This window comes from Dermacentor andersoni, chromosome 8 (assembly GCF_023375885.2).
Source record: "Dermacentor andersoni chromosome 8, qqDerAnde1_hic_scaffold, whole genome shotgun sequence".
Taxonomy (NCBI): domain Eukaryota; kingdom Metazoa; phylum Arthropoda; class Arachnida; order Ixodida; family Ixodidae; genus Dermacentor; species Dermacentor andersoni.
The window spans coordinates 41,279,492-41,299,508 of NC_092821.1; positions in this window are offsets into that span (position 1 = coordinate 41,279,492).

Below are 20,017 nucleotides of genomic sequence, written 5' to 3' on the forward strand. Positions count from 1 at the left end.
TAATATTTTTCAAAATGTGGGTAGAAAAACATGGACGTTCCAGATGCTTTTGTGCTTCAGTGCAGAAAAGAGCGTGTTGTAGGGGTTTGCTAATAGTGATTTCTGAGACCGTATCGAATACGAATCTAATAGAGCCAAAAGCAAAGCGAGTCGCATATCGAATAATTTCCGAACAGGTAGTTTTCGAATATTGAACAGCCTTTCTCACAACTAATTTAAAATGATGCTCGCATCTTAGTCTTCCTAAAGCTTCCAAGTTTCTGTGATTACATAGTACGCTATGAAGCGTTACTTATTAAAATCACAAATGGAGCAAGAGGACCATACACGCACTTTCTCCGCATGAACAGGAATCTTCAGAGAGTGTGAATCATCGCTGTATAGCCTGTAAATATGGCTACCTAAGAAACTTGGCCTGCTACGCTACGCAAGTTCTCATGCTTTATGTGTGTACTGTGCCCACGGGGGCGAAAATTTACCGTACTCTTGCTCCAACCTTACATTTAATTTGGGGCAGCTGACGTAATATATTCAAAAGGTATTCGTTGTTGTTGTTAAAACGTTTATTAAGATAACCATTAAAAGTTTCCATCACCAGGAAGTGGACCCATCACGGCGGGGCGAGGGACAAAGGGGAGGTCAGTTCAGATATTACTGACCACTTTTGAAAAATATTCGCATTTACGAATATTGACTTTTAGATTCGAAGACAGAATGAAATAGGGCACTATTCGATTCATTATTCGAAAGTTCCGGATATTCGCACACCCCTATCGTTTTGTTAAAAAAGTAAGTGAAACAACAGTGAAGATTTACGGCGACTTTATTGGCGCTTATCTCCAAATTCGTGTCATTCTTGAAAGTAGATACACCTTCCAAACTCACCGGCTACAATAAGTAAACTGCAATAAGTGACGTAAAGCAGTTAATTAATGCGTTAATTAAGGATTTTCTGTTCATTAGTTGAATATGCGTTTCGGTCCTGCTAATCGTGTAGGACCACAATTACGTCATCTGCAACAGGCGATTTAGAAAAAAAATTGCGTTAAACCTAAAAATAATCACCTCGTATATTGGGGACTACTAAGAATGTACGTGGCGGGAAACAGTAATGTTCAATACGTAAATTAGACAGGGTCTTGTACAGTTTGAAAAGGAACTTTCGTGTTCACTTGGACAATAAGTGAGAAAGTTATGATGTTCACTTACTCATATATGAATGGGGCAAGAATACTGCTGACAGCCATGGATGCGGAGGGGGCCGTTTAAAACACAAAGCTGTGAAGCTGACACTACCTCACAGAACTCAAGTTCGTGAGCGTCAAGCGTTGTGCAAGAGCAGAACCTCTTCCCACGAACTGCATATCTACACTACAGATATATTAGTGAATAACAACCTCAGTGAAACATTGTGTCTGAGGGGAAAAAATCACGGTGACGAACTGAACCCGAACCGAGAACGGTACCCCAACAGGAATTGTAGCCGGAACTGAAACAGAAGTCGAACCGATATTCTGATAACGTGCCGGGACCCGAACCGAATGTGAACCGACAAAAAATAATAACGATTACCGCTTTGGCACGAAACGGTTCAAATATATCAGGTGAAAACGGGTAATGAATACATAACCGATTATAATGAATACTGAGAGGGTCAGCGCACAAAGACAGCTCACAAAGAAGGAGACGACAGAAATGCTGCACCTGCAACTAATATTTATGTTGAAAAGCGTAGTGTTAAATGTCGTTTGTAATTCCTATGCATGTGCTATACTGGTATATCAGACATAACAATGTGTTTTGTATTTTTTATATATTCAAAGCAGCTTCTGTTACGTTTGCAGTGTTATTTCGCTAAGTTGAACTGTGACATTTAAGAAACAACTTACGATAATTCTGTTGTGACCGAGACAATTTGCCTTCACAAATCCGTGCGCGCATGCGTTTCGGTAGCGTAGTAATTCCGAATAGGTGTGTGCGAATATTCGAAATTTCGAATGCGAATTGAATAGGCTTTGCTATACTATTTGTACTCCACTCGAGGATTCATTACTCGAAGTTGTCGAATATTCGTTTAGTTCGAATACTATGGCGGACAACAGCAGTTGTTGCACTCTACAGGGGTGAAAGAATTATGCAAACAAATACTCGTCTCAATGATTCTTGTTTAGCGCAGCCACAGTTGTATTGCGGTCGATCGTGTTACAGAACAAACATGCGGAAGAGGTCACGTATGTACAATGTTTAGTAGCCGTTCAGGAAGCATGTCTCGTCTCAGGCAGCCTATGAATTCGTTGTTTCAACTTAAAACAAATAATTTATTATTTGGCCCGCCTAAGCGTGTTTGAGCTCGTTCAAAACGATGCGCGCCGCCGCAATACTGCTCTTTCTTCTTACAATGAGCATTACATTCTTCTACATGCATTGGGACGTCGTGTCCTCCTTTCTTTTCGTTAATTTCAATGTCACCATGCTCCAGATGTGATCATATTGTTTTAAGGTCTACACGTATCAAATATTATAAACAAGCGTTTCTTCTGCCGGACAAGTTCCGCAAACGTTTTAATTTCACTTATTTAGAAACTGGAAATATCGGATATTCTATTCGAGATTGCACGGTCGTTTTGCTCGAGTACTCATAGAATTCGATTATAAAATTCAGCTATTCGAACGCCTCTGTCAATTTCTACTGTTTTCTCGCGTACTCAGAATACATGACAATAAAAGAAAGGACGCGTCCAGGCGCCCCCCATCACGATATCATACACTCTTGCGACGACCCTGCATATTATGACCGTCGTTGTTTCTATGGCTACTGTAGCTATACAGTAATCTGTTCAATATCCTGTACAATACTGTAGCCGTTCAATAATATTGAAGCAATGAAAAAAAACAACAACGTGGGTTTATGTCCCCACCGGCCCGGGAGCACATTTCTTCTACCCCTCGACAAAGTCTGAGCGTGCGCCATGCGTACAAGTTGTTAGCCCCGTGCAGCATGTCGCCATAGGGCAGAATGAAGTTTACTGTGCCGAACCAATTCTCGAATCGGTAGTGTCGTGAACCTGCTCGCGAACGGTGTATTTTTGTTTCTCCGAACGGGTCATCGGAGGGCCCTGAACCCGAACCCGAACCAAATCGGCATTTTTTTTTTGGTTCGAGATTCGAAAAATCTACTGCCAGCAGAAGCGACCTTGGGATGAATACCGGTAGAAGCTTTAAAACATTGTGCGATCAATTCGCCAATGCTGCGGTTCATGACCAAAATGGCAATAATCCCATAGCACAAGACTCAAATAGGGACAGAGTACGCGTAAGCTGGAAAGAACAATGGAAATATTTCAAGAGCGCTTTCTATATTTCCTTAAAATTTCCTTTTCCTCGTTTACTTCGTGGCTGGTAATTGGAAATATCTTATAAAAATCGGCCCACTTTCCAGGGGCCAAATTTCCGGCCTTTCACAGCTGATAAATGTAGTGCACCTGCGTGTGGTATAACTACAGAATTGTATCGCCCACAATTAGAACGCCCCGAAATATTTTAAATCGTACTCTCCAGCGAGGTCCATACCGCATCTGAAGCTGTATTTCAAACGTCTTCTTTGAGAACCGTACAGACCCCCGTAAGTGGTTAATTTGGTTCAGGGCTGCAACCACGTTGATATCACACTGAGAAGCCCTTTGTTTGACGCAATTTTCACGAATCAAGCGAGTCCCAGCGCGAGCCGGCGTTCTGTACCCTTTCCTGTTATACCCCACACATAGCGTGCCTTCGTGCACTTTGCAACCTTCGAGAATAACAGCGCTTCCCTCCTTCCCCAATCCACTTCCCCAATCCCTCGTTGCGGCAGCCATCGCGGCTCTCCGTGCTACACGCAAGACCATGCGTGTCGGGGTCATTAATCGGGCCGGCCGAGACGAGAGAAGCAACAAACGCAGCAGCAACGACGCTCGCTCTCCAAACGGCGCCCGGACGCCCGCGCACGCGCCCGTAATGCCGCCCGTTCGGACAAGCTCCGGTGAACGCCTGATGACTTTCGGCCGTGTCGTCGGAGCCGCCGAAGCCGAGGCGGCGCGCGATCGACGACGAGGACACGATGACCGCAATCTGCACCGGCCCCCCTTCACACCCTCCTCCTTTCCCTGCTCTCATTCGAATCCTATCTCTCCACGCATACCAGTTCTTCTTCCGCAAAAAGGAACATTACGCAAGACAGAATAACACGCGAAAAAGAAACAAAGAAATGAGTAACGCGCCTCATGCATAGGAGGGGGGAGGGACAGCAATATTTTCGTAGCTCTCCTGTCTTTTCACTCACCCCCTCGCCAGGTAGTCCACCTCGTCGTCCGGGCATAGGTTGCAGAGGGAGCGCATAGAGAGTGCAGACAGAGTGCAGAGAGAGTGTAGAGGGAGTGTACAGGGAGTGTAGAGAGAGTGCATCTGGCACATCATCAGCGAGCTGCCGCAAAGGACTGATCGAAGGTAGAAAAGCGCGAAGAACGCAAAAATGAAGGAAAAAAAGCAATTCACGAGAAAACAATACTGCAGAATTGGTTAACGCTGGAATAGGGCCTAAGACTAAAAAAAGCCATTGAGTGTATTCGATGTAGCGTGTATAAATAACAGTGGACATTAAGCGACGGGGGGATAGGGACCATCGGGTACCTGTCGATAAGTCGGTAACAGGTGCCCTAAAGCAGGTGCTTTTGTTCTTCCGATTAGTTTCTTTTTTTTTTTTTTGCCGTCTTTCATCTGTCCGCGCACGATTCCCCTCATTGATTTAGCGCGCATCGAACGAGGGCGAAACGTCAGGAGCAGGTAAGGTTCGTTGACCGAGGTAAGCATTCGCCGTTCGATACTGTTCGCTGTTCTTGCCTGACCGCGCCTCCTGGGGTCCCTGACTCTTACGGGAGGCAATTAATTACTGTGCGGCCAGAGATTAAAAGCCATCGCGGTCGGCTTTGAAGCATCGGAAAGAAAAACAAACACTTGGGCGAATACGGGGTCAGCCCTCCGACAGTCTTTCCTTCTCTTTATTTTTTGAACACCGAGGGCCTGTTTGGAGGCTCTGTAGAGAAGACTTTCACCAAGCTGTACACGAAATTATGTTTAGTTCAATAAATGCTAACTCAATTATTTACAGCGAAAGCCATCCAGCGCGAATGTAGCGCGATAGCTCAGTGGTTACCGATTCGGGCCTCTCGTCTGCACATACTTTAGTCGCAAAAGGCGTGTGTTGGATCTCCGGTGACGATCAAGTGTGATGTCCTGTTTTTCTTCGCCGCATGTTGAGAGCGTGTGGATGTGGCGTGACGACCACGGCACAGTAGCGACGCCGAAAAGCGTAATGGAATATACAGATGGACACAGGAAATGTAGCATCTAGCTTTTTTTTTTTTTACGGATGTCGCAGTAAGACATACAGGCGAGCTCTGCAGTGGACCGAATTATAGAGGACGAAACATTCTAGGATTGATTCAAGAGCAGTCAGCGAGTAGAATGAGAAGCATCGACGGTTCTCCTTGTCATTCTCGCTAGCTGCATGCCGAATGGCACGGTTTCTGCAGCCTCGATGTCATAAGGCGGCATGCGATGGCTTATACTGGCCAGCTCATACGGCTCCTAATTTCATTTACCACTTAAATCTTGAATTTGAACGAATGTTATACGTCAGCCACCATGGCCGCGAGGGGAGCTAGCTAACACTTCCAGGGCTAGGTTGAGTGCAAATACACGAGCACCTAGGAAGGCAGGCCGGGAGGCGGTCGCCTCTGCAGCTCAATCGCATAGAGGGGCGTACGTGTAATGCCCCAACCACTGGCACGCGCTGGAAAGCTTCGGCGCGCGCCGAAGGGTCAAATGCGTCAAAGCATCGGTCGGGAACTCGGCGAAGCGGAACGTCGCGCAGCGATTATGTCTACTGCCGATGCTAGAAGTTTGCCGACGCGCGGCGAAGCTGCGCCGGCGTGCACCAATGAGAGGCTGCGACGCCTCGCAGGCGTCAACCAATCGAAGGCTGCGGAGCCTCCGGCTGCTAGGCCTGTAATGGCCGACCGTACGAAGGCGCCCGGCACCAACGATCGTCCGAGTTTTTTTGGACGCACGACGCGCGCGACAGTGTTCCTGAAAGACAGTGTTCTAATAGTAGGCAGACAACGACACGACCGACCGACCGACGACCGTGGGTTGTGGCAGTGCGACGTGGATCCGAAGCGACTTCGAACGACGCCGACTAATTCAACCTGCCCACTGGGTTCCGCCGGGCTCGGTACGATCGTCTGCTAAAACAGCCAACCGAATCACGATTGCCGCAACGTCTGTGCTTGTTGTATGTGCATTTTGTTGTGCTCAAAACGAATGGAAACACGTTTACGAGCTCCGAAGTCTGGATAATCAACACTCGCCTATCGCCGATGTTGTTTACGTTACGCGTAGGCCTAGCGCGTCCATCGAGTTCGTAACTGGCGAGTGAACGAACTCACCTGAGGAATCTGTCGAAGGAAATGAATTTTCAGGTCCGTTTGGTGCTGCAGTGAAGTAAAATATGGCACTCTTGACTTCGTGTGACCTGTGATGCGGTGAATGAACCGTGTGGAAGTTGGGTTGGTCAACCGCGGCGTGTTTCGTGTGGTGTCGGTTGACTCAAGTTTAACGGGCAAGCTCTGCGCTGTTTCCAGTGGTAAAGATAACTTCCGAAAGCGAACTACACTAGTAGCCGAACTATTGGAAGTACTTACATAATCAGCCGTGCCGCCTGTTTCAGATGACACTGCGCTCTTGTATTCGGCTTGTGAATCCAGTTCAGTACAAGTTCACTGTACTCATTCACTCACTTCTTTCAAGTGCGACCGTCTTTTGGGCTAGTTGGGGATAAATCGCTCGTGTAGCAATTAAGAACACTGACGCACTGAAGCATACGTGGTAACGCAGTCATATTTGAGTCAGTGTGTCGTTATAGTTGAGCACTGCAAAAAGAAATTATCTGTTTGCAACGTGTGCCCTGGGTGCAGTGCATAGCAGGACCTGCATCATGCAAGACCTATGCATGTAGCAGCGTATACCACGATTGCTTCGATGCCCGCTTCAGAAGCAGCAAGTACTGAGTCAATGAAACTGTAATTGAATTTTTATTTCACTTTTTGCTTGTGGAAAGTGTAGATGGTGTGAGTGCATTGTGGGGAAGGTGAAGAGGTGTCATCAGTGTTTTGTGCAGTCAGTATGCTTAAACTGCTGGAATCCCTTCAGCCTCTACTAAAATGTTTCTTGCTGCAATACTATAAATTGTAGTCAGGACAAAGATGTACTCAAAACCAAGTTACTAATGCATCTGCCCAGAATGTGTTTGATTAACAAGTTAACGCTTCCACAACAACAATATGCCGATGCACAGCATTTGTGCTTACAATAAATACATTCCGTAAAGGTGAACGACTGGGCCTACAATATCAAACTTTGTAGTAGCACCGTAAAAAGTGCTGCCATGCGTATCAGCCCCAACGAAACTGCTGCACGTCCAACCTTCTTCCTTAGAGGCACTTCTATAAAGACTGTTCGGGCCCTTCTCATTCTGGGTGTAGCATTTAGCTGTTCTCTCAACTTTTCCACATATGTCACCAGCACTGTATGTAAGCACCGGCCCTTTCTTGGGTTTGTGTCCCGTGTCTCCCTTCCCTGATGACCTAAGGTTTTCCGAGCACTCTACGCTTCTATCATTCTGTCACGACTTGAGTACTGCTCCTCAGTATAGTTCCCGTACCAAACTCGCGACGCTAACAAACTTAAGCTTGTTCTGCGCCGCACAATACGCACCCTTTACTCCCGTCTTTTCGGTTGTCACAAGCTCATGCCAGCCTCCGAGGATTGCCTCAAACCCCTCAAGTAGCACACCCTGCAATACCAACACAACATTGCACTAGTCTATACTTCAGGGTGTTTGACGTCTCTCTAAACAGCACTAATCTTTCTTCAGTTCGTCTGAACAAGTGGTCAGCACAGCCTGAGCCCTCATCACGCCTGTATGGCCCGACACCACAACTCCATGATTATATCTGGCATGCAGAGCTTTCTCTCCACCCCCCTGGCGATTTGGATTCTCCTTCCTTGGAACCAGACTTCATTGGCGCTCCTGTGTGTTGTCCACGTGTCGAGTGTGTGCGTGTGTGCCGTGCTGTGTTATTGAGCAAGTGTGTGTGCACGTGGAGGGGAAGGAAGTGTCTTCTGCATCCTGCAAATTCCTGCTTTAGATGGCTGGTTATCAGATGCTCTAACATACAGGCATCAGCCTTCTTTTCAGTCTAGTGTGCCAAGTTACCACTAAGATTATTATTATTATTATTATTATTATTATTATTATTATTATCTTCAATAGTTCCCTAAAGTCTAGTACCTTTTCTAGCGCTCGGAAGGTAGCATGAACATTACCCATGCACAAATCAGGTGCTAGATGTGCAGTTACTAACTGCCGACCTATATCTATCCTCTTCAGTGCGTCAGGTGTTTGAATCGATATCGGATTCCTCGCTTTCTGTTAGTGCTAAGAGCATTTTAATAAATGAACAGCATGACTTTGTGTGCCAACATTTCAGACTTTCAGACTATTTCAGACTGTCAGCAGTGTTCACTACTGCATCGACTTCCAAAAAGACATTTTTTCACTCTCAAACTGGTGCAGAAGCAATAAGTACTCTTAAATGCTTCCAACACTATGGCATTAAGTTATATGCACAAAACGCACCATGTGAAATTTTGATACACCCTACGTGATGCTCCACTCCTTAGGGTCGATGAAATGAAAGATCTTGGTGTGTACTTCGACAAAATGCTAAGCTTCTCTTCACATAGATAATTACAAAAGATGCCCTTCACGCTCTTGGAATTGCATGCCGTATATTGCATGATTTCCACTCACCTGTTGTGTTTCTGAAATTCTGCTGTGTGCCTCCAACTACTAGAGTATGCCTCTGTAGGAGGGGGTGCAATGAGCAAATCTAATTCTGACCTCATTGAACGCATCCAGAATAAATTGATGTCTAATTTCAAGCACCACTTTTGCCATTCTGGCGACCACAGTTGAGCCTTTGTTCCTGCACCTTTTGTTCCTGTATAAGATGGTCCATGACATTATACATTCCTTAAAGCTTCTTGATCATATGCATTTGTTTGTGCCGCAACAGTATACCAGGTAGATTTCCACATTCGTTGCCTGGGCTTGTTACAAGATTGTGCTAATAAGACTCGACTCCAAAACGTACTTCAGAGTTCATTTCCTGTGTTTTGTGTATCTGTAGATAATCACGTAGGATTAACTCCCTTTTACTTTTCCGCGTTTCCTTTTTTCCCTATTTGTTTTTCTATCTTCCATTTTTTTGTCTACTGCATTCATGTTTTCTCTACATTTTGTCTCACATAGTGCTCGTTAAGTGCACCAGTACAAAGGCTCTCTAGCTGTTCCTGGGCAATACAATAAAAATTTGAATGATTGACTATTATCGTAGTATAAAATCGTGCTTTTTAAGTATGTACTAGTATACTATTTTAGTGCAGTAGCTTTCGTGCAATTAAAGAAAGGGCATGAATTAAGAAGACTGAGAGAAAATGATAAATGAAAGGTAGGGAAGTTAACCAGGACTGAGCCCGGTTGGCTACCCTACACTGGGGAAAGGGAAAGGGGGACGGAAAGATTAAAAGAAGAGAAAGTCCACTGGGGATATCAGTCGGTCACTCAGTCTAGATCACAGACGCTGACTCAATCCGGTATCTTTCAAATATCGCAGCAGCGCTTTTGTGGCCTTTTGTAGCTGCGATATGCGAGGCCATGGTCCCAAGATCTTGTTCAAGGTGAACGGCTTTCCATCTAGCTGATTGAGAGCTCTGCAGAGGTCTTGCCTTTCATCTTCAAAAGATGGGCAGTAGCACATTAGGTGTTCTATGGTTTCCTCGACACCGCAGGCATTGCACTCGGCGCTATCAGCCATTCCAATCAAAAATGCATATGCACTGGCGAATGCGACGCCCAAACGTAAGCGGCACAGCACTGTTTCCTCATTTCGCAGAAGACCTGGTAACAGCCGCAGTTGCATAGAGGGATCGAGGGAATGCAATCGATGTTGAGTGAATTCAGGTGTGTGCCACTTTTCCAATGTCAAAAGAGTGTGCTAGCTTGCCTAAGTGTTGGGCTGTGTCGGTCCGCGATAAAGGTACAGAAACAAGGGTTGCTCCTTCGTGGGCTTTCCTAGCAGCTTCGTCAGCGAGGTCGTTGCCGGAGATACCGCAATGACCAGGCAGCCACTGAAACACGACTTCGTGTCCTTTCATGATCATGTGATGGTGCATTTCTCGTATCTCCGACACGAGTTGTTCACATGACCCGCGACGAAGAAATGACAGAAGACATTGTAAGGCCGCCTTTGAATCGCAGAATATTGGCCACCGATTAGCCGGTTGGTTATTTATATAATCAACGGCACCTCGGAGGGCAACAAGCTCCGAACCGGTCGATGTTGTCAAGTGAGAAATCTTGTATTGGATGCTTAGTGACCATGATGGTATAACCACTGCGCTGGTGGAGCTGGTCTGAGTGGAAGAACCATCCGTATATATGTGGACTCGATCAAAGTAGAAAGTGTGCAAACAATCCAGAGCTGCTTGCTTCAAGGCCAAGGTAGGCAGGTCGGTCTTCTTTCTTATCCCTGGAACCGTGAGACGCACTTGAGGTTGTTTTTAAACACCACAAAGCTGAGGTTGAACGTGCTGAGGGTGTGAAGCCCGATGGTAAGGAGACACGATGGATGCTGACCTTGTTGGAGAAGGACGCCTGTGATCGTCGTTCTGGCATGAATTAAGAAAGTGCAATAATATGCTATGTGCCTGATCATATGCATTGTGCTATTCATTTCTTCTGAGTTTTAATAATGGCTGGCTACTGTATGCAGTGTTGTGCAATAAAATAATATGCCACAGCAATTATTGCGTGCCTCGCAGAACAAATTGAATATATTTTTCTCAGTCAGAACATCATAGCAGGCTGAAAACAATAAACTGCAATATTTCTTTTTGTGGTGACGAAGTGTATAAATTGTGAAAATAACCTGTTTATATATTTCTTATACTATGCAAATGAGCTGCTCCCATACATTCGAATAAGTGCTTCAATAGTACGACTTGGCAAAGGGCAACGAAAGACTCCTATTAAAACCCTCTAATTCTCAAGCTTGTATTATCTGACGGTATGTCATTTCATTAATGTAAAGAAAGGCAAACTTGATATGTGGAAACCAGTTACAATAGAACATGGCCCTTTCACTGTGAAAATGTTTTGTAGCAATACACTCAATGTGAAGGCCTCCGGATGCGGTGTTGATGCATCAAAACAACCTAGAATAATAGAGGTGCTCCATGGGCTAGATTTGGCAGAATCAAGAATTGGGGGGAGACAAGATACGAATTACATACATTTTAGCTATTCTAGTCTTTTTCTAGTGCTATTCTAGTGCTACAGGTGTTTCAATTCTGTTTTGCTGATTTTCTCAGAACCCACTTGTTCACGTTTCTCTCATGCACCAACAAGCATAATTATATTGACACGGATGCGTTATCGCTCGGTGCAGGATGCGCCTGAACGTATCGGAAGTTTCGCGTTTGTTATCGATGGTTCTGTCTGTTGTCGACGAACCTTGCTAATCTGATTGCATACGCGACACGAATTGTGTTGTAGTTTCTGGAAGGCGCGCGGGCACCAGCGAATAGGCTGTAACTTTCGACGACTGCCATATGCAAACCGACGCGCTTGACCCGCAGTTGAGATTTTCTACGATTGCCGACATTGCTCGCCGCTATCGTTGCGATTGAGCCGGCACTATTCATTTACCGTAACTACTACGTGGCAATATTTCCAAAACAGATTTTTTTTCAGTTATACATCGCACGCCTAATTCTTATATAGTTGGCTGTGCAATAAGCTACCAAAAAATGAAATGGTGCAACAGTTTTTGATATATGGCATCGTCGTGCAGGTGTTTGCAAAGCGATCTTGCAGACAGACGACGCGCGAGCGCTGATGTCGATATATTGTACACTATTGTTACTTCAAAAATAAAAACAAACTGTTGCGGCAGGTGTATATTCATTATTCAAATGTGTTTTTTATATCTAAAAGCACATACAGATCACTAACTTATTCTTTCAAGCTTAGTTTACAGCAGGCTGTTTTAGGCCGGACTTTGACGGATGAAGACGGAATAGTCCAGCAACAGTGTGCCGCAGCCGAGGAGCGAGCTTCGGCGCGCGTCGGAGCTTGTCTCCAGTGCTTGCGCGCCCTTTCCCTCCAGCCGAAGCGAAGCGACGCGTTCGCTTGCCAGCGCGCGCCGAAGATTTCGGCGCGTGCCAGTGGTTGGGGCATAAGGCGACTTTTTATGCATGAAATGCTCTCCGCGGCCTACAAGTGACCTTGAGCCTGAAGCCAGAGCCGTTATCCGGGCACACAAACGAGGACGTCCGGGCAAGTTGCGACAATAAAACGCGATCAACCGGGAAAGCAGTCAAGACCACATTACACACGCTAGTTACTTCCCAAACAAGCTACAAAAATATTGCTTCCGAGTACTTGCTAATGTCTGTTCACAGTACCACTGAAGCTGTGACTTCTAGAAGGATGAAGTTTTATCTGCCATTTACAACAGTGGAGTTCAAAAGGCAGATACAGGACACTATACACTTGATTGTCATCTTTTGGCGCTGAGATTGAGCTGCCCGTGCTCTTTTCGACGCCAGAGGTCCGTGAGGTCGGCAGCGCGTCCGACGCCCCGGCAGCGCCGGTAGCGTCCGGCGCACTGCGGATGGCTGTTTGACCGAGACGGTACTTGCAATCTGCCTGCGGCAGGAGACTGCGTCCGTATGGACCAGTACACGGTGTGGTGCGGTGCGGTGCGGTGCGGTGCGGTGTGGCGGGGTGTGCCGTCGCGAACGTCCGCTACACCGATTTTAAGATCGTGGCTACTATCATCTTCAAACAATCTGCTTTGCCGGTAGCCATTTCAGGCTTACATTCCTCTCGGTTACGGGAGAGCCAGTATTTTATCCACTTCTATTTCCTTCTTTCTTTTTTTCTCATTAGTTTTATGTTTCACAAATTCTACTTTACGTTAGAACTACGCTTCACCAAGTTCTAATGTACAAGTTTTTTTGGGAAAAAAAAAAGATGTCCAATGACGCGAAGTGAAACACATTGAACATGCGCGGCATCGGATAAAGATGATGGGATGCATCCAGCGATGTGCGCTCGCTGCTTGTATCACATAGTAAAGCGTACTTAAACATGGCGTGCCTGTTTCGTTGCTGTTATATTGTGGAAAAAGGCTCCCGTACATAAACATGAATTAAATTTCGCTACTTTACTGGCCAATGCTTCGCTTCGCGTCTTCGGACAACACGTTGCATTTTCCCGGCCGGACGAGCTGCAGTCAACTATTGTATTTCGGAAAGTCAAATGTTAGATTATCGTAACAGACAGCTGATACATAACAGAGAAGTGAGAGAACTGTAACGTTCTAGAAAACTTTTGCGGTGTATAGGCGTCGCCTGATTTTGGGGGCACGAAAAAGAAGGCAATTTTTGTTTGCCGCCTAAGCACGCAGCAAAGATGTCGGACATGTCCAACTCAATGGCATCATTTCCAACGCACTATATTTGATAAGCCACGTGACACGCAAGCGCAGTGGAACGTAAAACTTTATGCAGAATTGAAAATGAATTATTGCTACCAAAGCAACAGCGGACGTTGTGGCGCACGCATACAATTCTGTTGTTCTAGTTCCACTAATTTCGCTGACTGTATGACCAAATGAGACTTTAAGAGTGCAAAAGTGCACAAACAATATTTGAGCGATGCCGTGATGGCAATATTCTGCCGGTGCACTGTGGTTGTGAGCCGTGTTTAATGAATGCATGTGCGCTGCACAACAGTCAAGATAACGAACATTACACAAACCATGGAAATAAGCTTTATCGCCAGAACAGGTGATCTGCGTCTGTGTTAATGAGCAAAAACGAAGTGATCGACGTATCTAGAGATTGCAGCGATCTTTTCTTCTGTTGCTTCCCCGTGCCGTTTGCCTTGATGAGCTGGCGCATGAATACGCCGCATTTGGAAATAAAATTTCAACATCAAACGCTACCCGCTGCGTATGTAAGTATGTGTATCTATGACTGTACGGCTTAAACGCAATATTACCAGTGTCGAACGAACTAGATCCAAAAGTTTGTTATCGTGCATCACAAAAGATCGTTCTCTGTGCAGTGATGCTGACACGCGTTTCAGTATGTCCGAAAATGCAAAAAGTAATTTTTCATGTAGCATTCTGGCGGTCGTCAAACATGCCCAACAAACCGTAGGCGACGTCTTCTGAGGCTCAGTAGACCGTAACATTTTCCAAACGAAGTCATCGCAGAATGTGTTGTGCCGTCCATTCCTACGAAGCACGTTGTGGGGACAAGTTTCGGCTAGTTTGGCCCGCCACTTACACAATAACTTTCTTTTTTCCAAGAGTGACTCTTGACGGTACTGCAAGGGCAGCCTTCTTTATTTCAACCTCAGAGGGATCGATGAATAGAGATTGTTATAGCGGCCCATTCAGGTGGGCACCAGGCAGCGAATAGGACATGGTATAGAAGAACATATTAGCGAACATTGTTAAACTGCGCGAACAAACGGACCACAGAGACAGCATGGGACAAGGACGGGCGCAGACCTGAAGGCTGCGCCCGCCTTTGTCCCATGCTGTCTCTGTGGTCCGTTTGTTCGCGCAGTTTAACAATGTAGGACATGGTACCAGGCTGCTTCAACCATGTCAGCTGAGTGCTGTATTGCCTAAACTAAGAATTTTTATTTTACAACTTATCGTGGAAGCTTCCTGCCATGTTCGTGTGGAGCATCGGGCGAGAACATAACGTATGCATGTTGGTCGACTGCATTCTATAGGCCTAGCAAAGAAGACCGTTACACAATCCCGCCCTCCAAACTCCGGGCGCTGGCCATACCTAGTCACTTGGGACATTAGTTGGACCATGGCCAATTAGTGTCCTTAAAAGGACCACTTTCAGTGCAATCAAATATTTATTTTATTAGCACGGACTTGACTTCGAAATAGGGCGATTATATGCACAATGAGTCGCTTTAGTTATAATGATTCAGTTCCTTCTATCTCGCTTTAATGTGTGAGTGTCTGCGCATGCCCAAGGTTATTATTATTATTACATTATTATTATTATTTCATTTGATGTAGCTTTATCGTCCTAAAGAAATTGATATTTTTCCTGTCAGCGAACTGGAGTAGTCTTAGGCGGACAGTGCTTCCAACCTACTAAATAATGATGGTGAACTTCCATTCAGTAGCCTATCGCTTGGCTAACCTCTGCGTATATAAGTAAACCTTCTCTCTTGCTTTTCTACCCCTTGTGCAGTCACAATCCTGCTAGAAAGGAGCCATTCAAAGAAGATTATTTTCTCAATGTGTTATCTTTGTCGCATAGCCACGAAACTACGGTAAATACAGCAGTGGTCTTGGAACCGCTGGCTTCGGCAGCAAGCCAGTAGCAGTGTGCAACACACAAATCATTTTACCTGGAAAATCTCCACAAGGCAAGCTGCTTTTCAGAAGGCTTGAGAACGTTAGACAAACAGCATGTGTCAGATACCAGCCACATAACGCCCGCTCAACGATACAATTCTACGGTGCTGCCGTTAAAAAAGAAAGAGAGATAATAAAAATCGAAAATAAAAACCAAACAAATGTGAAAGTAGGCTTAACGGATAAGAGGTTTGTCAGAGCACAAAGATTGCATTCTGTCGCCTGATAATCACCGTCAACACAACACAGCCCTGCGGACGACCTTCAAGTATCCTTTCAATACAGGGGTCACAAACCCTAGCTCTTCCTTCGCACCATAGAAAAAACTTCGCAGACACCTTCTCGGTCTTATTGGTTCGCGCGAAGATGGGAAACCAATCCTTTCTGCTTTCGGTCCCCATTCCTTTCCTCGCCTTTTTTTTCCGGGTGACAGATCTCGGTGAAAGGCTTAGGGAAAGCTGCAACAGCTTGCCCTGTGTTGTGAAAAGGCAGCAGAAGAAATAGGAGGGGATCCTCAATAAGTCGTTCCTTATTGATTCAGCGCAGCGGGGCCAAATATACATACACAAAGAAGGACATCACGGGAGGCAGGGCTGAGTGATTCCCTCGCTTTTGTCTTTTTTTTTCTTTCTCTCTCTCTCCCTCCTCTCTGTGATCGCGAATGACGCTAACTCTCGGCGATAGCCTGGCGTGAATTATTTCCTCCTTTTGTCGGTCCCCCAGCTACCGCTGGAGCCATGATCATTATCATCAATAGCGTCGTTCCTGTCGCTAGCGATGCGAATTACCAAAATACTGTCTCTCCCTTTATTTTGCTTTCTGCTCGTGTTTATAGCTCGGGCTGCCCCAAACTCATTTACACGATGACGGCTGCTTGCCCGGCAACGCTCGAACTTATCGCTTAAACGTGGCAACAGCCGGCTCATTTAAGGACCACGGGCCTGATGCTCAATAAGCATCGGGCTTACCTTACAAACGAAGGAAACAAAACAGAATAACGAGCGCGATAAATGCGTGCCTGAAGAGCTGTTTCGGCCACGCATTTGAAGTCCTTTGTGCGCGCTCGAGGGTATTCGCCTGCCTAACGCGACTGTTGCGAAACAGCGCCGGCTTTTCCAGTGCCTAAGGAGTGATAACGAGGAGCAGTTATTCGGCACCGTTAAAGTGTGCTTTCGTTGAGAGCAGGGGTGTTTACGCCGAAGCAGACAGCCATGTGCTCTAAACACACTAACGCTTATAGAAGTTATGTTCCTTATTTTTTTTTTTTCAAAAACACGATAAATATACAGAGAGATGGCGGGAATGTACAGTCTGCAGGATCGAATATTGGAAAAATACAGTTTGTCAAAGCCAACCTTCTGCGGCAAAAAAGAAAAAAAAAAGAGGGAAGTCAAATATACACCCATCCGGCTTGCTACATCTACACGGTTGGATCGGAATAAATGAATGGAAAGAGAGAAATAAAGGAGACAAGGAGTGAAACAGGTATAACTGCGTTCTTTCTCTGGGCGCCCCCATTCTTGGAGACTGCCATAGAGGTCCTTGCTTAGCCATGAAAGTACTATTTAGGCGTCACCCTAATTACAAAAAAATGGCAGTTCGGCCCTGGTAGTGAAGACATCAGAGTCTGGTGTCTTCACTACCAGGGCCGAACTGCAATTTTTTTTGTAAAATCTGATGAAGATCGGTCCACCGATCGAAACTGTTGAAATTAAATACTTGTTCTGTTTACCTTGGAGCACCACTATAGTTCTTTACGTTTGAAAGGCAGCCTGAAGAATTCCTCTTTGCCTACGATATATATATATTGTAGGCAGCGTACGTAAGTGGCACAGGCGTAGGAGGCGGTTGATGAGCAAGTGGTACTGCGTTAGCGACTTGTTCTTGTATCATGTGACGGAGATCTGGAGACAAGCGCGGCTCTGAGGCTGGAGCGACTGGCAGAAGAGAGAGTTGGCGCGCCACTTCTTCTCGTACAAATTGCTTGATTCTGTCGAAAATTTCTGAACTGCAAGGAGTAGAAGTGGCACCATCACTCAGAGCTGAAAGCGCGACGTCCGGAGCGAGTGCTTGGCGCGTAGAAAGCCGTTGTTTGCGCAGCTCCTCATAGCTCTGGCAAAGCGTTATGATGTCGTTGACCGTCTGAGGATTCCTTGCCAAGAGCATTTGGAAGGCGTCATCTTCTATGCCTTTCAAGATGTTCTTGACCTTGGCATCTTCGGTCATATCTGGGTCTATACGCCGGCAGATGTCAACTACATATTCAATGTAGCTCGTAAAGGTTTCGCCCTTTTGTTGGGCACGACAGCGAAGCTGTTGTTCAGCCCGGAGTTTGCGCACAGCAGGGCGACCGAATACTTCCTGAAGTGCCGTTCGGAATGCTGACCAGGTGGAAAAGTCAGCCTCATGGTTGCGGAACCAAAGATGGGCGACCCCGGAAAGATAGAATGGTACGTAGCCAAGCTTGTCAGCTTCAGACCATTTGTTGTGTGCACTCACTCGGTTGTATGATGACAGCCAGTCATCTACGTCATGATCGTCAGTGCCATTGAATATGGGAGGATCCCGTTGGCGTGGCGCACCAGGACAGACGACTGGAGGCGGTGCCATGGGTGGCGCGGTAGTACTAGTCTCCTCAGGCATGGGAGATGTGAGAGGGATCGTCCGGCTTCGGAGTTCCATGTTTGCAATAAGTCCAGCACCTCCACCAAATGTCGCGAAGCACTTTGAGCAGAAAGCGTTCGCGACTAGAACGCTGAAGCAGCGAGAGGTAGTGTAGCCGACCGAGCACCGAAACAAGGTTGTTCTTTCTCGTCGTTGCTGTCTCTCTCCTAGCCACAGCCCCACTGCTCCTTATTTTACAGTACAATATATATATATATATATATATATATATATATATATATATATATATATATATATATATATATATTCCCTCATTCCTTTTGCCCTGTGAAGTGTAGCTGACCCGCGGACTCACGGACACTGCGGGTGGCACATGCATATAATGAGAACACCGACCGACGAGTTCAAGTGCAACGCGAAGGCTTGCTTGCTATCGCGTCTCAAAGCTCCAACTTCCAGCGAAACTGCGAACTCTTTACGTTTTTCGCAAAGTTGACTGAACGCAGTTACACAACAGTTGAGGTAAACTGACACCGAAGTTCATACATACATACATACATACATACATACATACATACATACATACATACATACATACATACATACATACATACATACATACATACATACATACATACATACATACATACATACATACATACATACATACAAGTCAACAAAAAACCAGCACCGTCGTGCTGTATCGGGGACCTTTAGACCACGGAGCCCCGCTTGCAGCTCAAATTGGACGTGACTGTACATTGCATTTTTTAAAAGATTTTTTAAAACGTGTTTACTAACTGGGCTTTTTATTTCTGGCAGAAGGAGCCCGGCAACGTCTTTTTCTTGTATTTCACGCCTAAACAGTGGTGCCAGTGCACGATGTTAGCCTGACGCCGCAGTTTTGAATGTGCAGGTTTGGGCCGTTCATGCGTAACAGCGAAAGTCCGCAATTCTGGCCAGGTTGGGTCAAACATAAGTTTTGAACGCAATATATTCCTTGCGCCCCAGGAAGGAAAAGATGAAGATTCCACGCACTGTGGGAATCGTGTGCGCGAAGCTTCCGTAAGCCAGAAACGCTCATTGCGAAAAAAAAAAAAAAAAACGCACTGAAAGTTTCAGTGACCAGCGCGCCCCTAAGCCACCAAGCTGTGTGTGATGTATCAGCGTCTCTTATGTATCCGACGTCAGATTGGCGTACATCTGTGAAATATTCTCTTTTTTTACGCCAGTTGTGCCTGCGGCTAAAATTAGCCGCTAATACTGACGTCACGGAAACTCTCCATAACGCTTTAATCAAGCGTGTCCGCAGTGAATAAGTTTGGGGGGCGAGGACATCTTTTCCTGTTCCTGGCGATTAGTTTTGAAAATGAGGTTAAAAGACATACGCGAGTGAATATGTTGCGTTGTATTTGCTATATGCGCTACAGCTTCGAAAGTTTTTGTCAGGTATAGTTCCGCAAAATCTGGAGAAAATCCTTGAACAACTGCGGTAGCTCAAGAAGAAAGCATAACTCGAATTTACTGCTACATCGTTGCGATTTTTATACGGTGTCATGGATACGCCCCATATGTATATAGTTACATATGTTTCATTTCTGCGTTTGCAGTTAGAACATGCAATGTACAGTCACGTCCAATTTAAGCTGCAACCGGGGCTCCGTGGTCGAAAGGTTCCCGATACAGCACGACGGTGCTGGTTTTTTATTCGAGTCGTTTACACCCCTTGAAATACCTTGCAAACACCAGTGCCACGGCGCTCAGAAAGT